Genomic DNA, 17,555 nt, shown 5'->3' with positions numbered 1-17,555 from the left:
TATTCACGATTTCAAAATAATTGTGAATAGGGGTCGTTGACCAAAAAATGCAGTGATGGGGAGCAGGGTGGGTGCACGGTTGCCAGCTTTAACCGCGGAGCAGTCAAAAAAATTGGCCGGATCATTCGACTTCGTGGGCATCAATCACTAGCTCATTGTTCGCGCGCAAGCCGACAAGAGTGCCTTCGATTTGAAGCACAGGGATTACTACAACAATGCAGCCGTCATCGCAAGTAAGCTGCTGCCGTTACAATCCAACTTTGTGATCCAAACGGAGCATCACTGTTAGTTAATGCAAATTCAGCCTCACTAACATGCATTGTTTTCTTCATTGCCTGGCGACATGGCGCATAATTATGGTAGTATACAAAGCAGTGAAGCGGAAAATCTCAGCAAAACATGGCGCATCATCTGTGCGACTGCGGTGGTGTCCTTACTTTGGTTCTGAAACAACCATAAGATGTGTAAATTTGATTAGTGTGACATGTGCAGGGCCACGCCGAGTCTGCTTCCTGGGCTCTAGGGAAGCTGCTGGACCACCTGAGATTGACGTACAGAAATCCTCCAGTCATGATCCATGAAAATGGCAGGCCAAAGGAAAACAGAACTAGCTTGCATATAGTGTCATGTTTCCTGAACATGAGTTGACACTGTAAATGGTCGCCAGTTTGGTTTGAACTGAAAAACGAAACATGCTAACCTGTCCATACGGTGAGTTTTTTTTTATCTCCCTGTGTATACATCGTGTTTGTTTATCATGATCAAAATGTCTTTCATGAACTCCAACCATGGCCATATCAAGAAAACCAACATCATAAGAGTTCTGTCGAATCTCTTGAGTACAAGTCTCCAAGAAACAGATAAGGGATTAGTTCAAGTAAACCTTGGTGTTGTGCTTGCAGGAACGGGTCGGATGCGCGGGGATACTTCGTGTGGTCTTTCCTCGACGTGTTTGAGTTCATTTTCGGCTACCGGTCGCGCTTCGGCCTGTGCGGCTCGACATGAACGCGGTATGTGAGGAATTCTGCCCGATGGTACTCTGGCTTTCTCAAAGGTGGCGAGCTGCGGCCGACGTCATCGTCGGGGAAAGCCTATGTTGCCGCGTGACTTGGGTTCTTTGATCGACGCTGACAGTGTTATTCCATTTTTCTCATGATGATCTGCTCAAGTTGGTCGTCGTTCAAGCTATGTTGCTAGTGCGACTTGGTTGTTCAATCACTCTTTTCTATCTCAATATTTCTGGGTGTAACATTTTGTACTCCCTCCAATCCAAAAAAAAGTGTCACTGCTACAAAATAAGGTTAGTTCAATTTTAGTTCAAAGCTGCGACACTTATTTTGGATCGAAGGGAGTAGCATTTAAGCCGAGATCTTTCCAATTGCTGTGAAATTGGATATATAATTTTTAAATATTGTGTAGAACATTCATTCGGTCTTTCCAATTTAAACTACTTGAGAAATATCTGCATAAATAAAAAATTTCTTGACATGAAGAGTTGTGCATGTCACAGTTAAATGCAATGTGATGTAAAACCCACTTTAAATGCACCATGCATGTTCCATGGTAGAGAATTCTCATGCGATCCAACCGAACGGATACTAATGGACCAGGCTAGTAAATCTACCAACTGCGGTAATTTTGTTGATGTGGAAGCACACAATCTAAGATAATTAGATATGGTAGAGATCAGGCTGCAGGTGGGCACGGGCTGGCTGTAGTATATGTTGAGCAGTTGGTGATACCTTCTTTTAGTGATCCGGTAATGGAACAGAAAAGTAACCCGCACTTATTTTCCTAGAGGTGGCACTGGGTTATCGAACCCACGAGAGAAAGATTTCCTTGAAGCGATGGTCTCTAACAAGCTATTGTTAAAGGATCAATTTCAGCTTTTGACCAGATCAATCAAGCAAACGATGATTCAAACACTATAATAAAAATAGGTACGGGTATCGGGTCTTAATGCTTACAACCATGTTTTGTGTTGGGACCAGATATGATCTTAATTTGTGCGCTGGAAGTCCCCATCGAGATGTGCTTGTTACGAAGCAAAGTGGGGATGTGTCCAAATAACATCTTGACCGGCATGAGTCCTGCATCAAGAATCAGTTGTTCTACTGCAGGCCCTATCCGTCGCGCGGGGTTGCCTCGATAATTAAGATTATAAATAATCAGACAAGAGCTTTGGGCGTTTAATGACTACACCTCATGAATTCCCAAGGATTGGATCCGTGTTACCGTACTAAACCCTTCTGTCACTGGTGTTCAGAATAACACTTCATGCTCTCCCTGCACTTAGCCTCACCGTTGTTCGATCTCCATGATCCTGGGTACCTTCAAGGATGAAGATCACGGACAAGACAAGAGACATCTACGGAAACTTGATCACGTATAGGGTGATGACTAGCAACTTCACATCTACTCTGTTTTTGCAGCAATACTCCTTGATGGCTTTCCGCAATAGCTCAACAATTTGAAAAACTTGGGACAATGAAGGTCCTTTGTTCTGAATGCCTTGAACTTCATTTATACCTCTTCATCATCAGAATCTGGTGCCCATACGTCATCACCCTCTGATTCATATAACTCATCTTCAAGATCATAACCTGCTGCTTTATCTCCATCTTTCTCATTTGCTTTCATTGATTCTTTTTCTTTTTGTAGCTTTTGCTTCCCTTTCTTCTTTATCTCTACAGGCTCATCCATGTCTACATTATCAGCATATAAATCATCATCACCATCACTCTGTACACTATTGAAGGAAATATGCCCTAGAGGCAATAATAAAGTTATTATTTTATTTCCTTATATCATGATAAATGTTTATTATTCATGCTAGAATTGTATTAACCGGAAACTTGATACATGTGTGAATACATAGACAAAACAAAGTGTCCCTAGTATGCATCTACTAGACTACCTCGTTAATCAAAGATGGTTAAGTTTCCTGACCATAGACATGTGTTGTCATTTGATGAACGGGATCACATCATTAGGAGAATGATGTGATGGAAAAGACCCATCCGTTATCTTAGCATAATGATCGTTAAGTTTTATTGCTATTGCTTTCTTCATGACTTATACATGTTCCTCTGACTATGAGATTATGCAACTCCCGAATACCAGAGGAACACCTTGTGTGCTATCAAACGTCACAACGTAACTGGGTGATTATAAAGATGCTCTACAGGTGTCTCCGAAGGTGTTTGTTGGGTTGGCATAGATCAAGATTAGGATTTGTCACTCCGTGTATCGGAGAGGTATCTCTGGGCCCTCTCGGTAATGCACATCACTATAAGCCAGCAATGTGACTAATGAGTTAGTTTCGGGATGATGCATTACAGAACGAATAAAGAGACTTGCCGGTAACGAGATTGAACTAGGTGTGATGATACCGACGATCGAATCTCGGGCAAGTAACATACCGATGACAAAGGGAACAACGTATGTTCTTATGCGGTTTGACCGATAAAGATCTTCGTAGAAAATGTAGGAACCAATATGAGCATCCAGGTTCCGCTATTGGTTATTGACCGGAGATGTGTCTCAGTCATGTCTACATAGTTCTCAAACCCGTAGGGTCCCCACGCTTAACGTTCGATGACGATTTGTATTATGAGTTATGTGATTTGATGACCGAAGTTTGTTCGGAGTCCCGGATGAGATCACGGACTTGACGAGGAGTCTCGAAATGGTCGAGACATAAAGATTGATATATTGGACGATATTTGGACACCGGATGAGTTCCGAGAGGTACCCGATAATTATCGGAGTGCCGGAGGGTTATCGGAACCCCCCGGGGGAACTAATGGACCTCGATGGGCCTTAGTGGGAAGAGAGGAAGGGCCAGGAGGGGCTGGCCGCGCCCCCCTGGGTCCGAATTGGACTAGGGGAAGGGGGCGGCGCCCCCCTTTCCTTCCCTTCCCCCTCTTCCTTCCTTATCTCCCCTCTTCCTTAGGTGGAAACCTACTAGGACTTGGAGTCCTAGTAGGATTCCCTCTCCTGGCGCGCCCTAGGAGGGCCAGCCGGCCTCCCCTCCCCTCCTTTATATACGGGGGCAGGGGGCACCCTAGAAGACACAAGTTTCTCTAAACCGTGTGCGGTGCCCCCCTCCACAGTTACACACCTCGATCATATCGTCGTAGTGCTTAGGCGAAGCCCTGCGTCGGTAACTTCATCATCACCGTCCCCACGCCGTCGTGCTGACGGAACTCTCCCTCGGCCTCAACTGGATCAAGAGCTCGAGGGACGTCATCAAGCTGAATGTGTGCTGAACGCGGAGGTGCCGTACGTTCGGTGCTTGGATCGGTTGGATCGCGAAGACGTTCGACTACATCAACCACGTTACTAAACGCTTCCGCTTTCGGTCTACAAGGGTACGTAGACACACTCTCCCCGCTCGTTGCTATGCATCCATAGATAGATCTTGCGTGATCGTTGGTAAATTTTTTGAAATACTGCGTTCCCCAACAACTATGGCCGCAGGATCAAAGGCAGAGTCATGTGAATCACTATCAACTTCTTCCATGTCATGGGGTGTGCAATTCTGTCTGGTTTTCATTTTGCACACTCCTGATGTTCCACCTTCATCAGTACCCTGTTGTTGTGTTTCCTGCATCACAACTGGAGCTTCAACATTTTCATCCTAGTTGCCAAAAGAACACTTCCTTCTTGCAAACACATAATTGCTCACATCAACATCTGAGCTCTCAGGATACACAACTTGTATAGGTATTGGGTTTGCTTCACCTTCATGCTCTGCACCTTCAGCAAGATGACCATCTGTCTCTGCATTTATAGCCTCATTGCCTTCTGCCCGATCAACTCTTGCCTTAGAAGGACTAAACACTGGAGGTAGCTGGCCTCTTGGGAAATTGACCACATCATCATCATTCAAGTTTGAATTCAAACTGTCATCATGGTCTAGGTAAAGACTGAATGAGTGGTGACCAAGGTCCACAAAAGTTATCCTCTGATCCTGTGTCTCCATCTCCTCTAATTTCTCTCAAGCCATTTCCTTGCATGGACAGGATTGGAATGCAGTAGTACACCTTGAGCTTTCCTGCTATCTCCCAACCAATCTCCTCAACTAGGTGTTCAACCATGATTGGAGATCATGTTACTGTATCTAAGTCATCATACCACATCACATGACCATTGACATAAGAATGGTTGCTATCTTTGCCAAGGAAATATCCACCGTGGTTAAATTAAACTAAAAATTTGCTGCTGCGTGCTCCTACAGACATAAAAATAGAGTATAAATGCGTCAAAATATCCTACAAGTAACCACCTCTGCTAACCTGAAACCCTAACAACCCTAACAACCCTAACATTATGTACAAAATTGATGACAATGCTCATTCAAACATCTAAACATACTACAATTGCATCAGAATGCCCTACAAGCAACCACCTTTGAGAACCCCCGAATTGTCAGGCAAAAACCCTACATCGAAACCCCAAATTGGCAGGTAAAAACCCTAGCTTAATCTTGGAAAATAAAGCGGGCAAAACTATCCTACAAACTCCATATGTGCAATGCGAAACCCTAAATCACCGAATCACATACCACAAACAAAAATCATGGCGCGTGTAGGTGGGGACTTAGTGTAGTTCCGTGGAGGAGCACCATTTGGTCGATGAACAGGCACCATCCTGACGAGATGCGGCGCCCCTCCGCGGTGAGTTTGGCCCTTCCCGAAGCATTATCACCAGAGATGGTGCGCTGCCGCCGACGATTGCCTCCCTGCCACCGCTCTCCTCCTCCCCTCTCGTTATGATCGAAGTCGAACAGGGAAGCAGCTTTCCACCAAACCCAAGAGAACCAGGGGTTACTCTGCAAAAACACCACGCAACCGCCTGCTTAATGCCACCTAGCATCTCAGAATGGTCAACACGTGGTCAAATCGAGCGGCGACGAGTGGCATACACGAAACCGTGACCGTACAAAAACAACTTGTCGTATTTGGCGACTGTATTTCTAAGTGCAGTGACCAAAGTGAGCTTTCTTCGTAAGTTAAGTGACTGCCAGTGCATTTTACTCTTGATATAAAACCATATGTTACTCCGCAATGAGCCTCCCTCACCATCCTCCACCGCCACTGTAATAGAGATAGACTGCAAGTGCATTGGACGTCTCAAAGCAAAAAAAGTAAAATGAGATTTGAGCCTATATTTAGATTCTTATGTAATATCATAATATGGAATGGAGGGTATATGGATGAATTCCATGGAAATTTGATGAACCCATTACTAGGACCCAAAGGGCTTTAACAGAAAAAGTTCCTACGAATTGACCTACAAATAGGAGTACATACTCTTTCCTCGAGAAACTCACATTCTTTTTTTAGAGGAAAGGCTTACGCCCGACTTTATAAATAAAGACACCAGGTAGAGTACACCATAACCAAACATAAGGAAAGACTCGGCCACAACCACAAACAAAGTACGAAGGTACATGGCCGCAGGCCAGAGACAAGCGGCGCACAGGCCGAAATTAACCAAACCAAGCAACACACAAACCACCAGCTAGTACCAAAAGACGACTCCCAAGACGACTACCCATTTGGGTCCTGCTGTGAGATAGAAGAAGCTGAAGCCCGTATTTTAGCACACAGGAGGTCAAAAGCAAGCATCATGGTCGGTAGCCTTAGTCAATGATCTCCACTGCTGCATAAACAAACATATTTTAAATAAGCAATCAATAGGCTTAGAAAGAAAAGTATGCTCGATGGTAAATGTGTTCCTAGTCGTCTATAAGGCCCAACAAATCACAGCTAGGCCGAGCCAAAACGTGTGTTTAGTGACCCCAATGAGGCCATTAGCCAAAATCCTGAGCTCAGAGAATGAGGAGGGATTCCAGGAGGCCCCTAGCCATGATCTAATACAGCACCAGACCACCTTGGCCAAGACACAATGGAAGAAGATATGGTTTGTGTCCTCCAGGCCCCGCACAAAGTGCATCTGTCCGAGCCAGGACCATTGCGCTTACGAATCAGCAGCAGGCAGGCGACCTTTAAAGCTTGCCACATGAAAATCTCGATTTTAGGAGGGATCCGAGCACGCCAGATCGGTCTAAACTTTGAAGTGGGCGTCCTAGAAATTAACCTAGCATACAAGGACTTAACAGTAAATCGACCGGAAGCAGAATGGGGCCACGCAACCGAGTCCACATTCTCCGAGAGCACGGGGATGAAGACAACAAGACGCTGCCAATCATCAAACGCTTCAGGAGATAGAGAGCGCCGGAGCCAGGTCCCAATTATTAGCGGAGAGCTCAAAGATAGAGATCTTCGGGTTCGGGCAGTAAGAAAAAAGCGTACGGAAAGCCACAACTAGAGTAGTCTCACCACACCACCAATCACACCAAAATTGAATGGACTTACCGTTACCCACCACAAATTTAACATGATCTTTAAAAATAGGTCAAACTTTGACAAGATCTTTCCAGAACTGGGAACCACCCAGAGATGATGCAAACATAGGGCTAGAGTTAGGGAAATACTTAGCTTTAAGGATGAAAAACCACAGGGAGGCTCCCATTAGTCATGATCTTTCACTACCATTTAATAATAGGATATTTGTTTATGCCAGCAGTGTTTAAAATGCCCAACCCCCCAAGGTTTTTGGGCGTGCAAATTGATTTCCATTCTTCTTTGGCGAGCAATATGGCAGCGAGCTTGCTCTGGTGTCAGGCTAGTTCAGTAAGCATGGCTCAAGATTCAGTTATCGCTGTAGCGTTTCCGGCAAATACCGATTCAGTAGAGGGACGGCTACGATGGCGACCTCCTATCCCAGTCGATCACCACCGTTGGATGGCCGTGACCATTAATGTTACTTTTCTTGCCTTTTCCATTAGTGAGCTATCCTTGCTCTGCCTATAACAGTTGGGTTGTGGCTGGCAAGAGATCATGATGAATTGCTGAATGCTTTGATCGGGGCTAGAACCCTAACATGGTGCCTCCCTTTTATACACTCCATATACCTCAGATCTGAGACAATTTCGCGAGTTAGTTCCCAGAATTACTAAATCATACCCTATAATCCACTCGGGCCTGACAAATTGGTATCATGAGCCATCGATTCTCGGCAGCGGCGCTCCGGAGGGGCAAAAATTTTCGAGATCAGTGAGTCCCACCCTTCTTCTAGCGCGATCTCCTGGCGCGAGTTGTAGTCGACGTTGGCGGCGGGGTTGGCGCGGTGTTTCTGGCGGCGGTGAGAATTCGGGCGCAGATCGGCCGAGCTGAGACGGTTGTTTGAGCACACTGCTCGATCGGTAAAATCCCATGCTCTATGCTCCGATCCGTGTGCCTAGGTGGCGACTAGGTAGGCGGCGGAAGGATCTATGGTCGAGGGAAGGGTTGCTGAAGATTCAGTAGTAAAATTCCTCACCCTGACTTCAGATCAAGGAGATGGGGCGTGCCAAACCGATGGATGATTCAGATCTTCAGGAAGTACTGGCAATGCGTGAGGATGTTGGAGTACTCCAGATGGACAGCGCTCGAATGCAATCACATGTGTCCAAGTTGCAAGAGGACGTTCAGGCAATTGGCTCTAAACAGGGAGAAATTTCGTCAACTGTGGGTTCAGTGGAACAAGTGGTGCTGGATCTGGGCAAGCAACTGTCAGCAATCAGCATTGTTTTGCAGACATTGGTTAAAACCACTCAACAAGTTCCACATCTGGATAGACCTTCAACATCTCAGACAGTGCCCAAGTCTCCAACCCTGAACCCAGATCAAGTGCCTGATCAGGAAACCAGAATTGAACAGTTAAGAAAGCAACTGGCAGCAGAGAAAGAAAAATCTAAACAGTTGGAAGAAGTGCACTTACAGAATCTACCTCCCATTCGAACAAACAGAGCAAATGGTCCTCCTGGCTTTGGAAATCAAGAAAGACAGGAAACTTACAGCCCAGTGGGTACTCCAGTAACAGCAAGACATGCTGAACATACACCTGTTTTCAATCAGCACTTTCAGCAGAACAGAGAAAGGCAGTTGTGGCAAGGATATCACAGGACTTATGAACAGGACATGCAAGCACAATTCATGAGATCTCTGACTAAGGGCCCCAAGATGGATTTCCCTAGATTTTCAGGTGAGGATCCAGTTGGTTGGTTGAGGCAATGTAACAAGTATTTCCATATGGCAGCTGCTCCTGTAGAGTATAAAATACCATTAGCTCAGCTATATATAATTGATGAAGCTGATGTTTGGCTCAGAAGATCTGGACTCCTGAAGAAAAAGTTGACATGGAAGCAGTTTGGAGCAGAAGTGGTCAAGAGATTTTCTCAACAGGCTCTTATGACCTTACTGAAAAGTTCAATTCACTGAAACAAGACAACAACACAGTGATTGAATATACCAAACTGTTTGAAGATCTGATGGCAGAAGTCATGGAAGAAAATCCTGAACTGGGAAAAACATGGTTTGTCAGGTGTTATGTAAATGGTCTCAGAGAGGGGATTAAATTTCAAGTGAGACCATTGAGGCCACAATCATTAATTGATGCCTTTTGTTTGGCCAAAGAGATTGAACCCAACTTTCCTCCTAGTACTACAGCCAATAAGAAGAGCAGTAGCAGCTATGTCAATTTTTATCAGAAAAACAGTGGTGTATACCAGACTAAAACCAACAACTCCAACACTACTGCACAGCAGAATGTTCAGAGTAAACAAACTGATGCAAACAACACTACATTCTAGAAAATGAGGAAATTAGGTGAGTGTTGGAGGTGTGGTGATAAGTGGGTGCATGGCCACAAATGCAAGTTAATTCCACATGTGCATTTAATGCAACAAGAACAAGCTAAGCAAGAAGTGGGAGCAGAAGAATTACAGCAAGAGCAAGAAGAAATACCTGAGGAGGGAGAGCAAGTTATGTTCATCACTGCCCATGCAATGGGACAAAAACTGGCAGTTCCCACTCCTACTGTAATTATTCACATCAATGGAAAGAGAGCAACATCACTGCTGGACTCAGGAAGTTCCTCTTCTTTTATCAGTCAGGACTTTGCTATAAAGGATGGTTGCCACTTATTACCAGTGCAGCCTAAGATGGTTACTGTTGCAGGAGGAGGCAAATTAATATCTAAAGCAGTAGTCCCTAACTGTAATTTTCAGTTAGCAAAACATGCTCTGCAGTATAACTTCAGAGTTCTACCACTGCCTGGCCATGATGTGATATTGGGTTATGACTGGTTTACACTTATGAGCCCAGTGGCTTTCAATATTCCAGAAAACTCTTTCAGTTTCACTATGCAAGGAAAGACAACAGTCACTGCTGCAATATTTAACACTCCAGAGAAAGTGAAAGAGGTCCCTGCTGAAACAATGAACAAGTTACTTGAAAAAGGAGCTGAAGCATTTCTCTTGCAAGTACACAATATAATCCTACAGGCTCCTGCTGGGTTCAAAACACCTCCCCAAATACAGAAACTGCTCATGTAGTTGCTACCTCTTGAGCACTGCATTGGTTTTCCCTTGAAGAGGAAAGGGTGATGCAGCAAAGTAGCGTAAGTATTTCCCTCAGTTTTTGAGAACCAAGGTATCAATCCAGTGGGAGGCTACGCGCGAGTCCCTCGCACTTACACAAACAAATAAATCCTCGCAACCAACGCGATAAGGGGTTGTCAATCCCTACACGGTCACTTACGAGAGTGAGATCTGATAGATATGATAGGATAATATTTTTGGTATTTTTATGATAAAGATGCAAAGTAAAATAAAAGCAACGGAAATAACTAAGTATTGGAAGATTAATATGATGGAAAATAGACCCGGGGGCCATAGGTTTCACTAGTGGCTTCTCTCAAGAGCATAAGTATTTCACGGTGGGTGAACAAATTACTGTTGAGCAATTGACAGAATTGAGCATAGTTATGAGAATATCTAGGTATGATCATGTATATAGGCATCACGTCCGAGACAAGTAGACCGACTCCTGCCTGCATCTACTACTATTACTCCACACATCGACCGCTATCCAGCATGCATCTAGAGTATTAAGTTCATAAGAACAGAGTAACGCTTTAAGCAAGATGACATGATGTAGAGGGAAAAATTCATGCAATATGATAAAAACCCCATCTTGTTATCCTCGATGGCAACAATACAATACGTGCCTTGCTGCCCCTACTGTCACTCGGAAAGGACACCGCAAGATTGAACCCAAAGCTAAGCACTTCTCCCATTGCAAGAAAGATCAATCTAGTAGGCCAAACCAAACTGATAATTCGAAGAGACTTGCAAAGATAACCAATCATACATAAAAGAATTCAGAAGATTCAAATATTGTTCATAGATAAACTTGATCATAAACCCACAATTCATCGGTCTCAACAAACACACCGCAAAAGAAGATTACATCGAATAGATCTCCACAAGAGAGGGGGAGAACATTGTATTGAGATCCAAAAAGAGAGAGGAAGCCATCTAGCTAATAACTATGGACCCGAAATTCTGAGGTAAACTACTCACACTTCATCGGAGAGGCTATGGTGTTGATGTAGAAGCCCTCCGTGATTGATGCCCCCTCTGGCGGAGCTCCGGAACAGGCCCCAAGATGGGATCTCGTGGGTACAGAAGGTTGCGGCGGTGGAATTAGGTTTTTGGCTCCATATCTGATCGTTTGGGGGTACGTAGGTATATATAGGAGGAAGGAGTACGTCGGTGGAGCAACATGGGGCCCACGAGGGTGGAGGGCGCGCCCAGGGGGTAGGCGCGCCCCCTACCTCGTGGCTTCCTGGTAGCTTTCTTGACGTAGGGTCCAAGTCCTCTGGATCATGTTCGTTCCGAAAATCACGTTCCCGAAGGTTTCATTCCGTTTGGACTCCGTTTGATATTCTTTTTCTGCGAAACTCTGAAATAGGCAAAAAACAGCAATTCTGGGCTGGGCCTCCGGTTAATAGGTTAGTCCCAAAAATAATATAGAAGTGAATAATAAAGCCCAATAATGTCCAAAACAGAAGATAATATAGCATGGAGCAATCAAAAATTATAGATACGTTGGAGACGTATCAAGCATCCCCAAGCTTAATTCCTGCTCATCCTCGAGTAGGTAAATGATAAAAACAGAATTTTTGATGTGGAATGCTACTTGGCATAATTTCAATGTAATTCTTCTTAATTGTGGTATGAATATTCAGATCCGAAAGATTCAAGATAAAAGTTCAATATTGACATAAAAATAATAATACTTCAAGCATACTAACTAAGCAATTATGTCCTCTCAAAATAACATGGCCAAAGAAAGTTCATCCCTACAAAATCATATAGTTTAGTCATGATCCATTTTCGTCACACAAGAATGCTCTCATCATGCACAACCCCGATGACAAGCCAAACAATTGTTTCATACTTTAGTAATCTCAAACTTTTCAACCTTCACGCAATACATGAGCGTGAGCCATGGATATAGCACTATGGGTGGAATAGAATATGATGATGGGGGTTATGTGGAGAAGACAAAAAAGGAGAAAGTCTCACATCAACGAGGCTAATCAATGAGCTATGGAGATGCCCATCGATTGATGTTAATGCAAGGAGTAGGGATTGCCATGCAACGGATGCACTAGCGCTATGAAAGCTCAACAAAAGAAACTAAGTGGGTGTGCATCCAACTTGCTTGCTCACGAAGACCTAGGGCACTTGAGGAGGCCCATTGTTGGAATATACAAGCCAAGTTCTATAATGAAAAAAATTCCCACTAGTATATGAAAGTGACAAAACAAGAGACTCTCTATCATGAAGATTATGGTGCTACTTTGAAGCACAAGTGTGGTAAAGGATAGTAACATTGTCCCTTCTCTCTTTTTTCTCTCATTTTTTTGGGCCTTCTCTTTTTTTATGGCCTTTCTCTCTTTTTTTTATTCCTCACTTGGGACAATGCTCTAGAAAATGATGATCATCACACTTCTATTTATTTACAACTCAATGATTACAACTCGATACTAGAACAAAGTATGACTATATGAATGCCTCCGGCGGTGTACCGGGATATGCAATGAACCAAGAGTGACATGTATGAAAGAATTATGAATGGTGGCTTTGCCACAAATACTATGTCAACTACATGATCATGCAAAGCAATATGACAATGATGAGCGTGTCATGATAAACGGAATGGTGGAAAGTTGCATGGCAATATATCTCGGAATGGCTATGGAAATGCCATAATAGGTAGGTATGGTGGCTGTTTTGAGGAAGATATAAGGAGGTTTATGTGTGAAAGAGCGTATCATATCACGGGGTTTGGATGCACCGGCGAAGTTTGCACCAACTCTCAATGTGAGAAAGGGCAATGCACGGTACCGAAGAGGCTAGCAATGATGGAAAGGTGAGAGTGCGTATAATCCATGGACTCAACATTAGTCATAAAGAACTCACATACTTATTGCAAAAATCTACAAGTCATCCAAAACCAAGCACTACGCGCATGCTCCTAGGGGGATAGATTGGTAGGAAAAGACCATCGCTCGTCCCCGACCGCCACTCATAAGGAGGACAATCAAAGAACACCTCATGTTTCAAATTTGTTACATAACGTTTACCATACGTGCATGCTACGGGACTTGCAAACTTCAACACAAGTATTTCTCAAATTCACAACTAATCAACTAGCACAACTTTGATATCACTACCTCCATATCTCAAAACAATCATCAAGCATCAAACTTCTCTTAGTATTCAACACACTCATAAGAAAGTTTTTACTAATCTTGAATACCTACCATATTAGGATTATTTAAGCAAATTACCATGCCATTTAAGACTCTCAAAATAATCTAAGTGAAGCATGAGAGATCAATAGTTTCTATAAAACAAATCCACCACCGTGCTCTAAAAGATATAAGTGAAGTACTAGAGCAAAAACTATATAACTCAAAAGATATAAGTGAAGCACATAGAGTATTCTAATAATTTCCGAATCATGTGTGTGTCTCTCAAAAGGTGTGTACAGCAAGGATGATTGTGGTAAACTAAAAAGCAAAGACTCAAATCATACAAGACGCTCCAAGCAAAACACATATCATGTGGTGAATAAAAATATAGCTCCAAGTAAAGTTACCGATGGAAGTAGACGAAAGAGGGGATGCCTTCCGGGGCATCCCCAAGATTTGGCTTTTTGGTGTCCTTAGATTATCTTGGGGTGCCATGGGCATCCCCAAGCTTAGGCTCTTGCCACTCCTTGTTCCATAATCCATCAAATCTTTTACCCAAAACTTGAAAACTTCACAACACAAAACTTAACAGAAAATCCCGTGAGCTCCGTTAGCGAAAGAAAACAAAAGACCACTTCAAGGTACTGTAATGAACTCATTCTTTATTTATATTGGTGTTAAACCTACTGTATTCCAACTTCTCTATGGTTTATAAACTATTTTACTAGCCATAGATTCATCAAAATAAGCAAACAACACAGGAAAAGCAGAATCTGTCAAAAACAGAACAGTCTGTAATAATCTGTAACTAACGCAAACTTCTGGAACTCCAAAACATCAGCCAAAATAGGAAGACCTAGAAAATTTGTTTATTGATCAGCAGCAATTGGAATCAATATTTTATCACGTTCTGGTGATTTTTAACAATTATTTTCGTGAACAGAAAGTTTCTGGAAATTTCTGCAAGATCAAATAACTATCATCCAAGAATATCCTATAGGTTTAACTTGGCACAAACACTAATTAAAACATAAAAACACATCTAACCAGAGGCTAGAACAAAAATTTATTCCTAAACAGAAGCAAAAAGCAAAAAATTAAAAATAAAATTGGGTTGCCTTCCAACAAGCGCTATCGTTTAACGCCCCTAGCTAGGCATAAAAGCAAGGATAGATCTATGTATTGCCATCTTTGGTAGGCAATCCATAAGTGGCTCTCATAATAGATTCATAAGGTAATTTAACTTTCTTTCTAGGGAAGTGTTCCATGCCTTTCTTTAATGGAAATTGGAATCTAATATTTCCTTCCTTCATATCAATAATTGCACCAATCGTTCTAAGGAAAGGCCTACCAAGAATAATAGGACATGAAGGATTGCAATCTATATCAAGAACAATAAAATCTACGGGCACATAGTTCCTATTTGCAACAATAAGAACATCATTAATTCTTCCCATAGGTTTCTTAATGGTGGAATCCACAAGGTGCAAGTTTAAAGAGCAATCATCAAAATCACGGAAACCTAACAAATCGCACAAAGTTTTGGGAATAGTGGAAACACTAGCACCCAAATCACACAAAGCATATAGCATTCATGATCTTTAATCTTAATTTTAATAGTAGGTTCCCACTCATCATAAAGTTTTCTAGGGATAGAGACTTCCAACTCAAGCTTTTCTTCATAAGATTGCATCAAAGCATCAACGATATGTTTGGTAAAAGCTTTATTTTGACTATAAGCATGAGGAGAATTTAGCACGGATTGCAACAAGGAAATACAATCTATCAAAGAGCAATTATCATAATTAAATTCCTTGAAATCCAAAATAGTGGGTTTATTAACATCTAATGTTTTGATTTCTTCAATCCCACTTTTATCAATTTTAGCATCAAGATCTAAAAACTCAGAATTTTTTGAACGCCTTCTAGGTAAAGGTGGATCATATTCAGTCCCATCATTATCAAGATTCATATTGCAAAACAAAGATTTAATAGGGGACACATCAATAACTTTTAGATCTTCATCTTTATTTTCATAGAAATTTGAAGAACACGCTTTCATAAAGCAATCTTTCTTAGCACGCATCCTAGCGGTTCTTTCTTTGCACTCATCAATGGAAATTCCCATGGCTTTGAGAGACTCATTGATATCATGCTTAGGAGGAATATATCTAAGTTTTAAAGAATCAACATCAAGAGAAATTCTATCAACGTTCCTAGCCAATTCATCAACTTTAAGCAATTTCTCTTCAAGCAAAGCATTGAAATTCTTTTGCGAATTCATAAATTCCTTAACACTAGTCTCAAATTCAGAGGGCATCTTATTAAAATTTCCATAAGAATTGTTGTAGGAATTACCATAATTATTAGAGGAATTACTAGGATAAGGCCTAGGATTAAAGTTTCCTCTATACGCGTTGTTACCAAAATTATTCCTACCAACAAAATTCACATCCATAGATTCATTATTATTCTCAATCAAAGTAGACAAAGGCATATCATTAGGATCAGAAGAAACACTCTTAGTAGCAAATAATTTCATAAGTTCATCCATCTTTCCACTCAAAACATTAATTTCTTCTATCGCATGCACTTTTTTATTAGTAGATCTTTCAGTGTGCCATTGAGAATAATTAACCATAATATTATCTAGGAGTTTAGTAGCTTCTCCTAAAGTGATTTCCATAAAAGTGCCTCCAGCGGCCGAATCTAAAAGATTTCTAGAAGCAAAATTCAATCCGGCATAAATTTTTTGTATAATCATCCACAAATTCAAACCATGCGTGGGGCAATTACGTATCATTAATTTCATCCTCTCCCAAGCTTGTGCAACATGTTCACGATCAAGTCGCTTAAAGTTCATAATATCGTTTCTAAGAGAGATAATCTTAGCGGGAGGAAAATACTTAGAGATAAAAGCATCTTTGCACTTATTCCAAGAATCAATACTATTTTTAGGCAAAGATGAAAACCAAGCTTTAGCACGATCTCTAAGCGAAAAAGGAAATAGCTTCAATTTAACAATATCATTGTCAACATCTTCCTTCTTTTGCATATCACACAAATCAACGAAGTTGTTTAGATGAGTAGCGGCATCTTCACTAGGAAGGCCGGCGAATTGATCTTTCATGAAAAGATTCAACAAGGCAGCATTGATTTCACAAGATTCAGTATCGGTAAGAGGAGCAATCGGAGTGCTAAGGAAATCATTATTGTTGGTATTGGTAAAGTCACATAATTTGGTATTATCTTGAGCCATTGTGACAAGCAAACAATCCAACACACGAGCAAACAAAAAGCAAGCGGAAAAGAGGCGAACGAAAAAGAGAGGGCGAATAAAATGGCAAGGGTGAAGTGGGGGAGAGGAAAACGAGAGGCAAATGGCAAATAATGTAATGCGGGAGATAAGGGTTTGTGATGGGTACTTGGTATGTTGACTTTTGCGTAGAGCTCCCCGGCAACGGCGCCAGAAATCCTTCTTGCTACCTCTTGAGCACTGCATTGGTTTTCCCTTGAAGAGGAAAGGGTGATGCAGCAAAGTAGCGTAAGTATTTCCCTTAGTTTTTGAGAACCAAGGTATCAATCCAGTAGGAGGCTACGCGCGAGTCCCTCGCACCTACACAAACAAATAAATCCTCGCAACCAACGCGATAAGGGGTTGTCAATCCCTACACGGTCACTTACGAGAGTAAGATCTGATAGATATGATAGGATAATATTTTTGGTATTTTTATGATAAAGATGCAAAGTAAAATAAAAGCAACGGAAATAACTAAGTATTGGAAGATTAATATGATGGAAAATAGACCCGGGGGCCATAGGTTTCACTAGTGGCTTCTCTCAAGAGCATAAGTATTTTACGGTGGGTGAACAAATTACTATTGAGCAATTGACAG

The sequence above is a fragment of the Aegilops tauschii genome, chromosome 5 (genome assembly GCF_002575655.3).
Source record: "Aegilops tauschii subsp. strangulata cultivar AL8/78 chromosome 5, Aet v6.0, whole genome shotgun sequence".
Lineage (NCBI taxonomy): Eukaryota > Viridiplantae > Streptophyta > Magnoliopsida > Poales > Poaceae > Aegilops > Aegilops tauschii.
The sequence above is the reverse complement of the archived record's forward strand: the minus strand, read 5'-3'. Positions refer to the sequence as shown.